The following is a 15,549-nucleotide window of genomic DNA, read 5'->3' on the forward strand; positions in this document are numbered from 1 at the left end:
CAACGCTGGCTCTTTGGCTTAGTAACGGAGATGAGCACCGTCCTCTACAATCGGTTATGACTAGACATTCATGTCAAGAGACAACTTTTACCATACCTTTAGTTATAGAGAGCTAGTGTAGTGTAATATTTTGAATGCTGGGGTTCAAATGTTGGACTAGGACTCTAGGAGACCAGGGTTCAAATCCTCACTCAGCCATGGAAAGCCACTGGATGACCTTGGGCAAATCACACTCTCTCAGCCCTATTGGAAGGCTTCCTCAGGATGGAGTTGCCATAAGGTGGGCTTGATTTGGATACTTCTTACAAGAATAATAACAAAATCATAGAACAGGGTTGCTTTCCTAAAATAAGTCTGTAAATAACCTACATCAGTTAATGTGGCTGACCCTCAATAGTACAGTGGAACCTTATTATACGCGGGGGATCCGTTTCGGATCCCTCCGCGCATAAAAAAATCTGCCTATGCTCGAGCCCCATTGTTTCCAATGGGGCTCGTGTGCGGCGGCGCGGCGGCGCGGGAGGCGCAACAGGTGCGCGCGCCTATTCAATTGAATGGGACGCGCCACCCCTTCCGCCCCGCGCGCGCCGGCGGCTTTGAGCGCCTATGCTCAAAGCCGCCTATAAAAAGACCGCGTATGCGGAGGCTCCACTGTATTCATTCTCAACACACTGTTATAATGTTTCAGGATATACTCATTCTTAATCATCTCTTTTTCTATGCTTAGCCTACATAGAATCATAGAGTTGGAAAGTGCCTCATGGGCCACCAAGTCCAACCTCCTACTCAATGCAGGATTCTCCAGCTAAAGCATCCCCAGCAAATAGCTGTCCAGCCTCTCTGACAGCCTTTTTACTCGAATAAAGCAAGTAAATCTGTTTACCATTTTAGTAGCCTAATTTTAAAACATGTGTTAGAACTTAACACAGTATTGTATACTGCCACAGCAAATAGCAACCTTGTAATGGTATTATGATACTTGATGATAAAATGACATTATGATAGGAAATCGTTTACTCTCAACCCTTTCTTATTTTATTGCATGTGGTGAATGTGTTCCATTTTTCTTCTTTTTTTCAGCTGAAGTATACTGTGTTGTTGTCTTCAGCTGGTTGCAGTTATTTTTCTGTATCATTATTTCTGCAGCAAGAGATGCTAGTTCTGTGGCTTATGTTTACAGGAAGTGGTTCAATGGGAAAGGTTTAAAATATCCCAGGAATACAGGATGCTCACTGTTGTGTTTTTTAAAAATGACAGTAGAAATACTTCCTGGGTGAAAGTACACCAGATTCACCAACAATATTGTAAATTTCACTGCAGTGTTTCATTGCAGATGTTCCATTGCTGATTTCAGCCTTCCACTTTGGGTACCCATTCACACACAGAGAAAACCTAAGTTTTGTACCTTGCAGTTGCAGTTCTGTTGTAATATGCAAGCTGTTGCATTCTGTAATTAGAACACTTGAGGTAGCTCCACAGGGCTCCTTGATTCACATTCACATAAGTTAGTAGAGAACTGGAGACATTGAGCTTAAAGACGGTGTGCGTGTAAATATAGTTTACTTTAAGAACTGCACATTTAAAAGACTTAAGTAAGTACAGGTGTTTTGTGGTTGCTACTTGCTGATCTGGCAAGCAGTCGTTAGTCATTTGATCAGAAGGCCCATCTGCAAAGATCTAAAAGATAAAAGCTTTGATTGTCTGGCCTTTATATTTGTCTGGCTTCTCTTCACTCATTCTTGTGAACTGACAAAGCCTCCAAGTACTTAGAGAAACCTATCCAAGCTATCGTGCTTCACAGATGTGCATATGCTCAGCTATTTCAATATGTAGCAGATAGTTTGATTGTTTGTTCCTTATGGGAACCACAGGCATCATACTTTCACAGTCATGAAGTATAATTTCAATGTCCAAAAAGAAAGGTTTCTAGTAAGGTTCTATGGGTGATATATGAGTTAGCTCAGAAATAATCTAGCCCACTACTCATGGAAACCTGCCTACTTCTGTGTGGTATATTATTGTTGTTGTCAGAGAAGACGTGGGTGGTCCTGGAATATTCTGTCCATGATTGAAGATCTACCCTGATCTCACCATCAGGAGGGAAGTGTCTCTGGGATTTCAAGCATGATTCCATTGGATGTCAGTGGGTAAGCAAAGCACAGTCCGTTTCCAGAAGTGAAACAGCCAGGAGACCTGAACAATCATGCAATCAGCAGGAAAGGAAGCAGCACTACTCCCGGTCGGAAACCACACGTGGTAGTTCTGAATATCCCAATGTATGCACAGGTTTAAAAAACAAATATAATTTCCTGAGCACAGGAAGAAGGAAGTCAATAATCAGTTAACTGGGTACAATCTGGGGCTATTTATGTCAGGAATGTTTAACACTGTACAACAAATGACAAATGGCAATTAAATCCTTTTGCAAGCAAGGAAATATGTGGCCTTCATCTCTACCATTTTCCAGACAGTCAAGTCTACTCCAGCAGTCCACAGCATTTGTGGATACCTGCCTATTGCAAGAAATTATTCAAAACCACTAAACCCACAACAGCTTTCTCCAACATGGTATCCTCTCCCCAGCACTTTTAATACTATTGTAATATATTTAAATGTTTTAATACATTATTGATTTTATCTGTTGTGCATTGCCTTGTTAGCACAGAATTATTCTTAATAAATTAAATAAGTAGCCAAAAATAAATATGTTGGACCACAACTCTCATTATTCTTAACCAGCCTGCCCACTGTTTAAAAACCCCAGTCATGGGACAATCCAACATGCTGGAATTTTCAACGATTCAGCCCAAAAAGGCTAACAACATGATATATAAGAGTAAGCTTATGAAGCCTTGCACATTCCACACGGAGATAAATCCTGGCATAAATAAACATCAGATGGTCCTGCCATTCTAGCAAATATCCTGTAGGATAAGAACACACATTTTAATCTTGCATCAGCTTTAGAAGAAAACAAAATCGAACATTTTTATCAAGGTCTATTTCAGAAACTGCAAGCCGTTTATAACTTGATACTGGATGAATTAAATTCTCAGTAAGTGATGGCAGTACTACTAGTAGTCATAGTTGCTGCTGTTGTTAACCACCTTCAAGTCAATCCAGACTCATAGCCACCCTGTGGATGAAACATCTCCAAGCCTCCTTATCTTCCACTGCTCTGCTTAGATCCAAATGCACTGGTGGCCACCTCAGAGGCCTGGGCTTCCAGGTTCAAGGCTCAGTCCAGCAGTATAAATATACAGGACTTGCAAAGTATATGTATATGTATGCAGTGAAGGCTGATCCATGACATAGTTACATTTAAAATAAATTTTAATGGATATTGGAAATTCTGCCCATTTTTCCACACAAAAGACAGGTTGGAAACATTGTCTTTCTATGTACTAAACCAGCATTTAATTTTACTCACTATCAAACAATGGTATGTGCAAAGGCTCGGAAAGACCCAAAGCTGGAAACGTCTGCAGTAGCTTGGGATTTCCCCCTTTGCAGTTTGAGAGTTTTAAAACCAATGAAAATTCAGCTCAATGAATCTTAACTCTGAAGACACACTGACGACACTCTGAAATTGAACTCTTTCACATGACCATGAGACTAATGAATTATAAACAAGAGCAAGGTGTTGGTCTTGGTGGCAATTTTGTTCTTTTCATATGGTTGTGAATAAAATGGCCTGCATACAAAGCAATTGTCCCTGTGGTCTCTGTAACTAACATTCACATGTACACAAAAAGCAAAATGTTATGCCCTTTCCACATTATCAGGGGGCCATGGTTCCTGACAGCATGGAAACTACATGCATATAGGTTGTGCATTAACTATGGTCTTATCTGCACTACAGATATAATGCAGCTTGACACAGCTTTAACTGTCATGGCTGTATCCTATGGAATCCTAGGGTTTTTAGTCTGTTGTGGCACCAGAGCTCTCTGACAGAGAAGACATAATGTCTCACAAAACTACAAATCCCAGAATTCTAGCACTGAGATGTGGTGCTTAAAGTGGGGTCAAACTGCATTATTACTGCACTGAAGTTTAGACCTATATGCCCAGAAAGCCCATGAGCATAACAAGGTCAGAATCTGATGCAAATGTTTCCTGAAATGGCTACATGGGTAGCTTTTAAGCAGTATTTTTCAAAGTGATGATCACCTGTATACTACTTAGCTAGTCCCACATTTAAGGAAAGCAACATACCTACTGTCATTGGAGATATTTAAGCATTTACTAGAATGTCAGAGCTAATTTTATGCCTAACTAAATTCACTGCACAATATATTATTTACACTTCATATATGCTCTGTACTACAATAACACACACAGTGCAAATACTACACAATACATTATTTATAGAAGTCCACATCAAATATTACAGAAGAGGCTCAGGACAATATAAGTAATTATTAATTTATTTGTATCCCACCTTTTCTTCTGCACTGAAAATCAAGGCAGTATTCAGAAATAAAAATGATTTTAAAAAATAAAAATTCATAATTAAAAGCATGTAAAGTTAAAATGTAATTAAGCTATCAATAGAATTAAAAGCATCTTAAAAGCATATCAACTCAATAACAACAACAAAACTATACAAGACATTATCATTTATTTTCCCTATGAATAGGCTGTTTCCAGAGGTCTGTTGAAACAAACAAACAAAATCTTTGCCTGCTGCCAAAAGAAGACTACACTAGGTGACATCTAGCTTCTCAAGGAAGGGGTTCCAGAGCCTGGAAGCAACCATGATCAAAACCCTCTCCCATGTTCCCACTAAATGTACCTGAGAACTTGGTGAGATGAGCTACAGAAAAATGGAACAAACTAATTAAAATGCAAAACAATAAATATAATCAAATTGCAGTTCATTTTTAATTGAAACATTCAATGAAATCAGTGAGATTTACCAAAAATGTATGGTCAGCTGACACATTAAGTATAATTTAACTTTAAAGTGTAAATGATCCAATGGTGGGTCTGTAACAATCTTTATATGATCAGAACACAGAGACCAGTGGGGACACACAGTAATGTATAGCAAATATTTCTGTGCCAGTTCATCAGAGTAAGAATGACAACACTAGTGTCAGACTGAAGGTCTAGAATAGACGGACTGTGATCTAGTCGAGAAGTAAAAGAGATAAAGAAATCATGTAGCATCTTTGAGACTAACTCCAGTCCACTCTATCAGGTACAGGAGTCCACAAAAGCCTCTACTAGAAAAAAAATCCCAGTTGATACTGCACAATTCCTGTATTTCTTTTTATGCTGAAACACATAACACAGCTATGTCTTTGAATACTTTTTCAGAAGGATCATTCTTACTTTCACATTCTTACATTCTGAGTTTTCTTCAGAGAAAGACCAGCCAAAGCGCCAACATACTTGGTTTACAGAAGGTTCCAGGTTCAATTCCTGGAAGCTCCAGACAAGACTAGACACCACTTCTACCATATAGATCAACATAAATATCTGGCATGAGGCTTGAGGAGCTAGTGCCTAAAATTAAACTCCAGAGTTTGCATCCTGGAGATTTGTTCCATTGGAACTTACTACATACCAAGAATTGAGTTCTGGTTTGCAACACAGGAAACCCCAACCTCTTTGGTTTTGTTCTACCTATGCCCATATATTAACCCTTCTCAAAATGGCATTTCACTATGCCATTGTATTCAGTAGGAACTGAGCATTCATGAATTTTGGTATCCAAAGGGGCTCATGGAATAAACCCCAGTGGATACCAAGGGCCAACTGTACAAGACAGCTTCTCAGCATGATTCTACCCCATCGGGGACCAAACTATGCCAAGCCTAGAAATGCAGAATAAGTCATAAAATGAAAGCAAGAAATCATATTACAAAGCTTTGAGGAAAATGAATCTCACTTTGATTGGATAATCCTATATCTACATCTATTGACACCCACAGATTAGTAATGTGGGTTTTACAAAGACAACGTAACAACAAAGAAACACAGCACTTGCCTTTCACACACTGTGAGGTGAAATAGATGTCCTGAAACAGATATATCCAGGGAACAGGCTACCACTGACATGTGCAAATACACACCAGTGTGGGGAAAGAGTTTGACAAAGCTGGCTATAACAGCCTGTCCATAAATAAAATAATATTGGTCATTTTGTGGTTAAGGATTATGCTTGTATTTTAAACCATTTCAACTTTAAATTGTACTCTTGCTTGAAATCGCCATGTCCCTTTGAGTATGGTGGAAAGTTAATGTTTGACAGAAGGAGTCTTCAGCTCTCTTTTCTCTAACAATTCTTTTGAGTGACATTGAGTCTAAGCATGGTCATGGTTAAGTGCATTCAACAACAGCTGGGAAAATGGGTCACTTGTTGACAGCTGACTAACCCCGTTTCAGAGTGAAAGCAGGATGTGTTCCAATGGCTTGACATCCAAAGGGATTTTTTTTCTTCAATAACTTACAATGTATTCTCTAGGGAATGGCAAATTTCTCATTTCCAGCTCTTGTCAAAGCAGCCAAAATAACCACTTCTAGGAAATTCTTGTCATACTTCAGAGATCCAGTTGTCTTCCTGTTGTCCACTCACACAAACAAATGCACAGAGGGTTTTTTCAAGAGCCCAGAGCAAAGCTGAGAAAATGGCTGGATAAGACAGCTTTCCGTGCTTAATCGGCATAGTTTCTTAAAGGTCAAGTAGGAATAATGGAAATGGAATAATTTCCTTTCTCCTTCCACTTATCTTATTAATAATATCTTTACTCAAGAAAATAAACAGAAAAGCTGTACAACAATAATACTTGAAACAGGTACTGTTGATGTGAAAGCCATTTCCTAGAGTGCATCTAGGAGTTACAGACATCTGATAACACTACCTGAAATAGCTCCATTCTAGAGAATCTGTAGTTTGAACTACTTTCTAGCAGAGAATTCTAAGTAGCTCACCAACATACAAATGTATAGCAATTCTATAGAGTTGACACATGACAATTAAAGTGGTATCAAACTGCCATAACAATGAAACATTCAGATCATATCACAGGTCGTAGTTTACCTTCTGGCAGTCCTCCAGCAGAATTTAAAAGGTATGAAAGCTTGTTAATGTCATCTTGAGGCCAGATTGAGATACATCAGCTTGTGGTGAATCTGGGGCCTTTCATAGTACACAGTTCTAGCACTATGATTCCACTCTAATTGCCGTGACCACATCCTGTGGAATCCAGAGAGTTATAGTTTGGTGAGCACTAGAACTCTATGGTTGAGAATTCTAAGTACTTGTCCCTAAACTACGAACCCCAGGATTCCATGGGATACTGCCAAGATAGTTAAAGTGGAATCACAGTGTTGTAACTATGTAGTGTGAAAGGACCTCTGGTAAAAACACAGTATGTGGTGGCCAAAGGAGGTCATGTCACACAAAACAGTTATCAAGGGACATACTACCTCCTTGGAGGCATTTAAGAAGGCACTTAAGATGGATCTCATCCGGCGAGCGTACCCACCTGACCTCAGGTAGGAGATATTGCTCCACTTCTTGACCATAATATAATCTTACTGTTATTGCTACAGATGATGAGTTAGTTTTTAATAGAATAATCATTGTTATTGTATTTTATTAGTTTGTAATCTCACCTTGATCCACCCTGGGAGAGGCAGGAAAATATAAATAAAATTTTTATTATTTTATTATTTTATCTGGAAAAGTGAAAATCCTTCCAGAAATAAACATTGTTTCACTTATTAAAGGGACCAACTGGCAACTTTTTCATCTTTCAGATCAAGATTGGTTATGGAAACAATTCCAAGAGTAGGTGACTTTATTATCAGTGAAGGGGTAGGGGATGTCTTCCTACTTTCTTTCTTTCTTTCTTTCTTTCTTTCTTTCTTCCCAAAACAAAACAAAAAAACCTGTGGTGTTTGCACCATCTGTCCCTATCTAGTCTCCCACTTGCTCCTCACTGAGCAGATTTATGAGGGACTGAAGTGCACCTTATAGACCCAAAATCATTGCTGCCGCTTAAGCCCTGTTGCCCAGACAATGGCAAGGCCCAAGAATCCCCTTCCTCCTTCCTTCCTTCCTCCCTTCCTTCCTGTTGAGTGTTCTGCCTGACTAAACAAACTAAAAGCGCCTAACTCTCCTCTTGCAGCAAGTGGACTTGACCGGAGCTAAAACCAACAAAGGGAGATTCGGATGGGAGCTGCCCAAGCGCTGGGCACAGAGTCAACAAGCAGGTCCCATTGAGATGCTAATGAGGCCATGTACTCCACAGCACCTCCAGTGTCCTTAACTTTTCAACCCCCAGCCAACAGCAACCAGATTTACAAGCTGCTCCTCTAATGACTCACCAGGCAGTGTCCTAGCTTCCCTGGCTGGTGTTTTCAGGGTTACTGCATTGAGCAAGCGGACTATATTTGCAATTTAAGAATAATCCTCCTTGTTGGCCATTGTTGGAATTATTACTGGAGAGTGAAGCAAGTCAATGGAAGCATCATGAAGCTACATTTAGTGAAACAATATTCAAACATTTAGGCCCAGGAAGCTGCATGGAGGAGAGAACATAGGCATAAAAAATAAGAATTCTTTCACTCCCCTTTCATTTCTTATCAATCCATCTGCCACTCCCACAATGTGAAATCTAGCTCTGAAAGATTAATTGTGCCCATTCAGCCAAATGTGCTAGGTAGTAGTATATGCATCACTATCCTCTACAGCAATCCAGTTAGGTGCTACTTTAACTGCCATGGCACAATGCTATGGAATCCTGGGATTTGTAATTCATTGTGGCACCAGAGCTATCTGGCAAAGAAGGCTAAATATCTCACAAAACTACAAATCCCAGGATTCTATAGCATTGAGCCATAACAGTTTAAGTGGTGTCAAACTGTTTTATTTCTGCAGTGTGGATGCAGCCCAAGCACAGAGGCACACCCCACCTTGATTTAAAACAGAATTTTGTCAGTTGATTTTTCATCCTGCTATTATGTTTTATATTTAACTATGCTCTATATTTTTTTAGTATCAATTATCTCTTTCATTATTTTCTTAGCCCCTCCCAGTCTAAATACTGGCCTTTGGAGCTTTTGAAAATTTCAGACACTAAGCTATTACAAGACGCATTTTTGGAGCAGTGCATAGCATCAATATTTTTCTCCTGTGGTAGAAATGTGCTATTTGTTTTTAACTATTGTAAATACAGGAATATTTCTTTATCACTTGTGTGTGTATTTGAGAAAGAAAGGAAGAGATTTCTTATCTGCTTAAAATATGTGGGCTCACAGTTGTGATAGTGGTGAAAGAAGTTCAAACTGGATCTTTTCCAACAGGACTTAAACCCGGACAAATCGCTCAGTCTTGTCTTGTGATAAACAAGACATTATATAACAATTGTTATCTTTTCAATTATGCACAAATGAGTTTAAAGTCTGAGTCAAATGAGCAACTGCCCCATCTTTCCCAAGGCAGTTCTAGCTGGATGGCTTTTCTGTGGAAACTGACGAAATTGACTCAGGATTCTGGGATATGCAGCCCAAAAAGAAGACTGTTTATGAACTTTGACCACACTCTTCACAGGAAACCCATCTTTGTATTCTAAAGAAAAAAGCAGAAAGCTGCACTATTATAGCACTTGTGCCCTGTTCCACACCATTGCTCTCTCGTGATGTATTGGACTACAACTATCATCTTCCCCAACCAATATGACTATTAGCTAGCTTAAAAATAGCTGTGTTTCTTAGTTTGCTTTTATCAAACACTGGTGCTTCAGAACTATTTGAAAACAGAGATGGTCCTTACAGAATTCTGCCATCCTTTGTCTGACATATTTTTAAAATCTGCCTTAAGCTATATGCACACACACATCTACTTATTTATTTATTTATTTATTTATTTATTTACCCTTAATGTGAAGAAACACATACCTTGATGACTTATGAAGACACTATGGATCAGAGCCACAATCCTGGAACATGTAACAGTCAGATGTGACCATCTCTTATCTACCATTAACAATTATTCAGGTTTTTCTAAGTGCAATAAAACCAGTGTTTGGACATAGCATTCAAAATTGCTCTTCTACTCATGTTCATTCTTGTTTCAGCTACAATGGCTCTAGTAATAGAGTCTTAAAACAATACTGCTGAATCTCAAATGAAGTAATACATAATATATTTCTCTATTTGCTTTAACTGCTCTATAAACAGACACAGAAAAATGCTGTCTATCACATTTGTGGAGAGAAGACGACGCATACAGTAGTTATGTTTTAGCACAGTGGATATGAACTGAATCTTCCTACAATTACCACTTTACTCAATCAGACTCTGGCTGCCTCACCACACACACTGCACAGTCAGAATCACTGCACAGTGATTCTAAGGACTTAGTCACATGTGTCCCTTTCGCATAATACTAGAACTGCATCCGGTGAAAGTGAATGATGGGAGATTCAGAACAAAGTACTTCACACAGCACATAGCAAAACTGAAATTTGCTACCACAGATAGGCAGCTTTAAAGAACTCCTTGAAAATCCATGGATGACAAAACTATCTGTACACTAGTCACAAGTGTGTGTGTGTGTGTGTGTGTGTGTGCGTGTGCGTGTGGTTGACTTCTTAGTGACTTCACTCTTCGGTATAGTCAGCCTTTCATATTCACAGATTCTTTGTCTGTGGATTCAACCGTCCACGGAATTGGTATAGATATATACCAATATATATGTATGCATGTGAGAGCTGGACAGTAAAGATAGAAGTTCGGAAGTAAATCCATTCATTTGAGATGTGGTGCTGGAGAAGAATGTTGAGGATCGCATAGACAGCCAAAAGGACAAACAAATGGGGCTTAATGCAGATCAAGCGAGAAACCTCCCTTGAAGCCAAGATGACCAAACTGAAGCTGTCATACTTTGGACACATCATGAGAAGTAAGGACTCATTGGAAAAGACAATAATGCTGGGAAAGGTGGAGGGAAGTAGGAAGAAAGGAAGGTCACATGCCAGATGGATGAACTCTATTAAGGAGGTCATGGGAATGAGGTTGCAGGAATTAAGCAGAGCAGTGGAGGACTGAGGGTCTTGGAAATGTCTCATCCATAGGGCCGCCATGAGCCAAGATCAACTCAAGGGCAGTTAACAACAAAAATATTTTCCAAAAAGCAAAGCTTGATTTTACCATTTTGTATAAGGGACACCATTTTACTATGGTGTATTTAATGGGACATGAGCATCCATGGATTTTGGTACCCATGGGGAATTCTGGAACCAAAACCTCCATGGATACCAAGGGAAACTCTTACCAGTTTCTCTTGCTCTTCCAGATAGAGTATATCTATTAACTCAGTTATTGAATGGTGAATTAACACTAATTAAATGTCATTGATTAAATGGGTCTGTTCTAAAACGTATGAGTCACCAGATGTTTTTGGACTGCAATCCCATCAGTCCTAGCGGATTTAGTCAATAAATGAGGAATTCCAAAAGCTGTAGCCAAACAGTATCTGGAAGGCCACAAGTTGCCCATCTATTCTAGGCATTAAAAAGGTATGGCAAGAGGAGCACAACAAACTGGTATAGCTTCCATCCATACTTCCTAATCTTATGAAGGAAGGAGATGCATTTATCGCTCCCAATAGAAAATGTATGTTCTCTCATTGCCCAGCGAAAAATCCATAAATCTCCCTTTAGATCAGGGATGGACAGTGTGTGGCTAGACTGCAATACATCTTAACCCTAACCATCATATCCAAGTACAAGAAACACTAGGAGTCACAGTCCAAAGCATCTGGAGAGCTACACTTTTCCTCATCATCCATTCCTCATAAAACTAAGAAGAACGGGTCATCTTTGCATTTCATCTCCTGACTTTTCTTTCAAGTATCTTTTAGATTGTCACCTTTTTCTAGAAGTGGAATTCTCCCACAGATATTACTGTAGGATAATTTTTATTTTATCATGTTTGGATAGGACAGGCTGTAAATTTCTTCAGTATAAGCAAAAGCAGGAAACAACACTTTTAGTTGGAGCAATCCATGAGGGGAAACAGCTTTACCTTAGGATGTTTTATGGGCTGGGTTTTTATTCCTTAACACATTACTATTACAATATTGCTGCAGTTAACGAATGACACTTTCCCCTTTCTGCTTCCCCTTAAATTGCCACCCAGCCCCTCAAACGCTTAAGATAAAAAGAAGTCATCACTTTTACCACCACTTGGCAGTGCAGATACATTTGGAAGCTAAGACACATTCTAACAGATGGTCCTACTTCACCGGTGTTTATTTTGTTTTTGTTTTATTATTATTATAGAAGGCCATTTGTTTTCAATTTGTCTAGAAATAATTAAGGACAATACAACTGAGGAGCCTAGTGTGATTTTATATGAAGTTTATAAGGTTATCTGGGGGGAATGTGTTTGAAACTGACATAAAATAAAATAAAGTGAAATTAAAAACTCCTATTTCTCAAAAAAGCCAGTAGCTATTTATATCAAATTACCAAATATTTTGCATGAGCGCATGTTTTTGATCTGGTGACCACAATAGTCAGCAAATGTGTGTTCACACCCAATTCCCTCCAATAAAGTCACCACAACAAAGGACAAACGAACAAGCTCTTCTTCAAAGTTTTCCTCCAGTGATTCCAAGGCTCTCTTCCTCTGGGCTTTATCATCACAACAATCCTGTGGGCTAAATTAGATTTAGTCTTAATCTTAGTCTTAGGTTTAGGCTTAAGATAGCTAGAAGTTCACCCAATAGGTTTCATGGCTTAGTGGGGACTCAGATCTACTGTATGTGGTTCTCACTTTTCTGCTCTAGCTTTCAGATATCCTGGGACTGAAGTAGCAAAGTTACTGAGGCTAATGACCACTGAGTAATTACACCACTTGCATCTCTTCATCATGAGCAATAAGGAAAAACCAGCTAGATATGCAAGCTAGATATAAATGCCTGTTAGCTAGCAACCAAATACTTCATTCTGCTTCCATCAAAAAGATCTTTTTATTTTCCTTCCTTCCCTTTGTTGCCCATGCCTCCTCTTCTAGACTGCAAAACTAAAAGGGCAGGGCCTTGTCTTACTTTGATTTACGTACATCATCTAGTTAATGTACATATTCTAGAAATCATTAACAATAACTAGTACCATTGTGTTTTCTTTTCACTGTGTGCCTTCAAGTCATTTCTGACTTATGGAGACCCTAAGGTGAACCTATCATGGGATAGTCATATATTTATCAGTTTCATTTTTCACTGGCAGAGTGGCTGAAAATAAAAGTGTCTAATATGGCCACTGCTGTGCACCTCTGAACTCCAAAGAAGGGGGGTCAAAGGAACTGATGGAGGCCCTCCAAAAAGCTGCATGGCTGTAGTTAGGGTTGCCATAAGTCTGGACCTCCAAACCAGGACAAATGTGGGACAAATGTAGGACAAAAATTTCAAATGGAGGGCACATTTTTTAAAAATGGAGGACACACGGAAAAAATTGATGGTTTTTAAAAAATGTTAATATAAATACATGTTTCTTAGGCATGATCAAAATGGAGGACATTTGGGCATTATTCCTAGACAGATGACAGAAATGTACTTTCCCTTTCTGGCCACCCCCCTTCTCCCATTCCAAACAGCACATTTGGGCATTGAACATGGCTTTACTTAACATGGCAATCTCTTGCATATTTCAGAGGCTTATTCCATAACCAAACTCTTTGGGTTTCACACTGAACATGCTACGCATACTGAATATGTCAAGGTGGTCTAACAAGAAGTGGGTTTGCCCTTGGATTCAACTGTACTTCTCAGAAATGTGTACTTGGTCAAGGGACTTTGGGTTTTTTTTCACTGCGCATGAGTTTGTAAAAATCAGAGCAACTTACATTGGTTGTGCCTCAGAAGCTGGCTCATATCATCATCATCACTATCCTCTTCCTCCTCCTCCTCTTCTTCCTCCTTGTCCTTCCTCCCTCCTTCCTTCCTCCCCCTTCCTCCTTCCTTCCTTCCTTCCTCCCTCCTCCTCCTCCCTTCCTTCTTCCCTCCTTCCTCCCCTTTCCTCCTTCCTCCTTCTTTCCTCCCTCCTTCCTTCCTCCCTCCTCCTCCACCCTTCCTTGTTCCCTCCTTCCTCCCCCTTCCTCCTTCCTCCTTTTTTCCTCCCTCCTTCCTTCCTTCCTCCCTCCTCCTCCTCCTCCCTTCCTTCTTCCTCCCTTCCTCCCCCTTCCTCCTTCCTCCTTTTTTACTCCCTCCTCCCTCCTTCCTCCCTCCTCCTCCTCTGCCTCCCAGCCCAGGCCCAAGTGGAGGAGGAGGTGGGTGGCTGCCTTGGCGCGCTCCCCCCCCCCCGCCCGCGCGCCAAGGCAGGAGGCAGGCAGCCACCCACCTCCACCTCAGCCTCCTCCTCTGCCTCCGCCTCCCGGGCCCAAGGAAGTGCCCAGCGCAGAGGCGCGCCAGGCGGAAGAGGCGGTGGGTGGCTGCCTGCCAGTGCCTGCTGCCTTGGCACACGCGCGCACAGGGAGCACCAAGCCAGGCAGGCACCTCTGCCTCCTCCTCCGCTTGGCGCGGCCTGCAACAGAGGAGGAGGAGGAGGAGGTGCGCCTCCTGCGCGTGCCTGCGCCACCCTCCCCGCCACCCTCCCCCGCCTCCCCCCACGCACCGCCTCCTCCTTCGCCTCCTCCACAGGGCCGCACGGCCTGGAACGGAGGAGGAGGAGGAGGAGGTGGGTGGCGCAGCCACGCAGGGAGGCAGGGGAAGGTGGGTTGGCGCTGCGCGGGCCCCAAACCAAGGGCTGGGGGCCAAACCATACCGGGACCAGGAGGGGCCCCCCAAAAGCAGGTTTGTCACGGGGGCCGCCGGGTTATGGCATCCCTAGCTGTAGTATTCCAGTGTGTTGCTTCTTGGCACTTTCTACATCTGTCCGGTCTTACTAGGGGCTCATTACAATTTGTTATTAAATCAGTTTAAATTGGTTTGCGATTTGCATTAAAAACGGGTCATGAATTCAACTGATGCAAGTTCCCACTGTGGATTCGAATTATGCCCTTATTCCATGTTGTTCCCATTAGTGGGAATGAGCCCATGCTTCAAAATGGAGGACACTTTTGGACAGAAACCTGAAAGGGGGGGAATGTGCCTTGGAAAGGGAAGACCTGTGGTCGCCCAGTGTGGAAGCCACTACGCCCCTGACTGCAAATGGGCCTGCCTGCCATCCCCACGCCACTCCAAGGGGCCCTCCTTCCCACCGCAAGCTCCACATCTGAGGCCAGCACTTCCCCACACCCCCTCGGGTGTGCCAGAGGGAAACTCTGGTGGTCGGATAGCAGGATGGGGGGAGGACTCAGGCACCTCGCCCCCAAGGGGTGGCCCTCCAACACGCCCCCTCCGTTCTTGGATGGTGAACAGCGGCGTGTCACATCCTGGAGGGCTTCAAACAAACGTCTAAAACAAGAAGTGGGTAACTTCCCACCACCAGCTACTATCACAGCCACCACCTCCTCAGCAAAACCAAAAGTGATGGAAAGTTCAGTTCAGGGTTTAAAAAGCCATATTTTTCATATATATTTTTTCAGAAG

Source organism: Sceloporus occidentalis, unplaced genomic scaffold, assembly GCF_023333645.1.
Source record: "Sceloporus occidentalis isolate IW3139 unplaced genomic scaffold, rSceOcc1.0.p SCAF_5, whole genome shotgun sequence".
Lineage (NCBI taxonomy): Eukaryota > Metazoa > Chordata > Lepidosauria > Squamata > Phrynosomatidae > Sceloporus > Sceloporus occidentalis.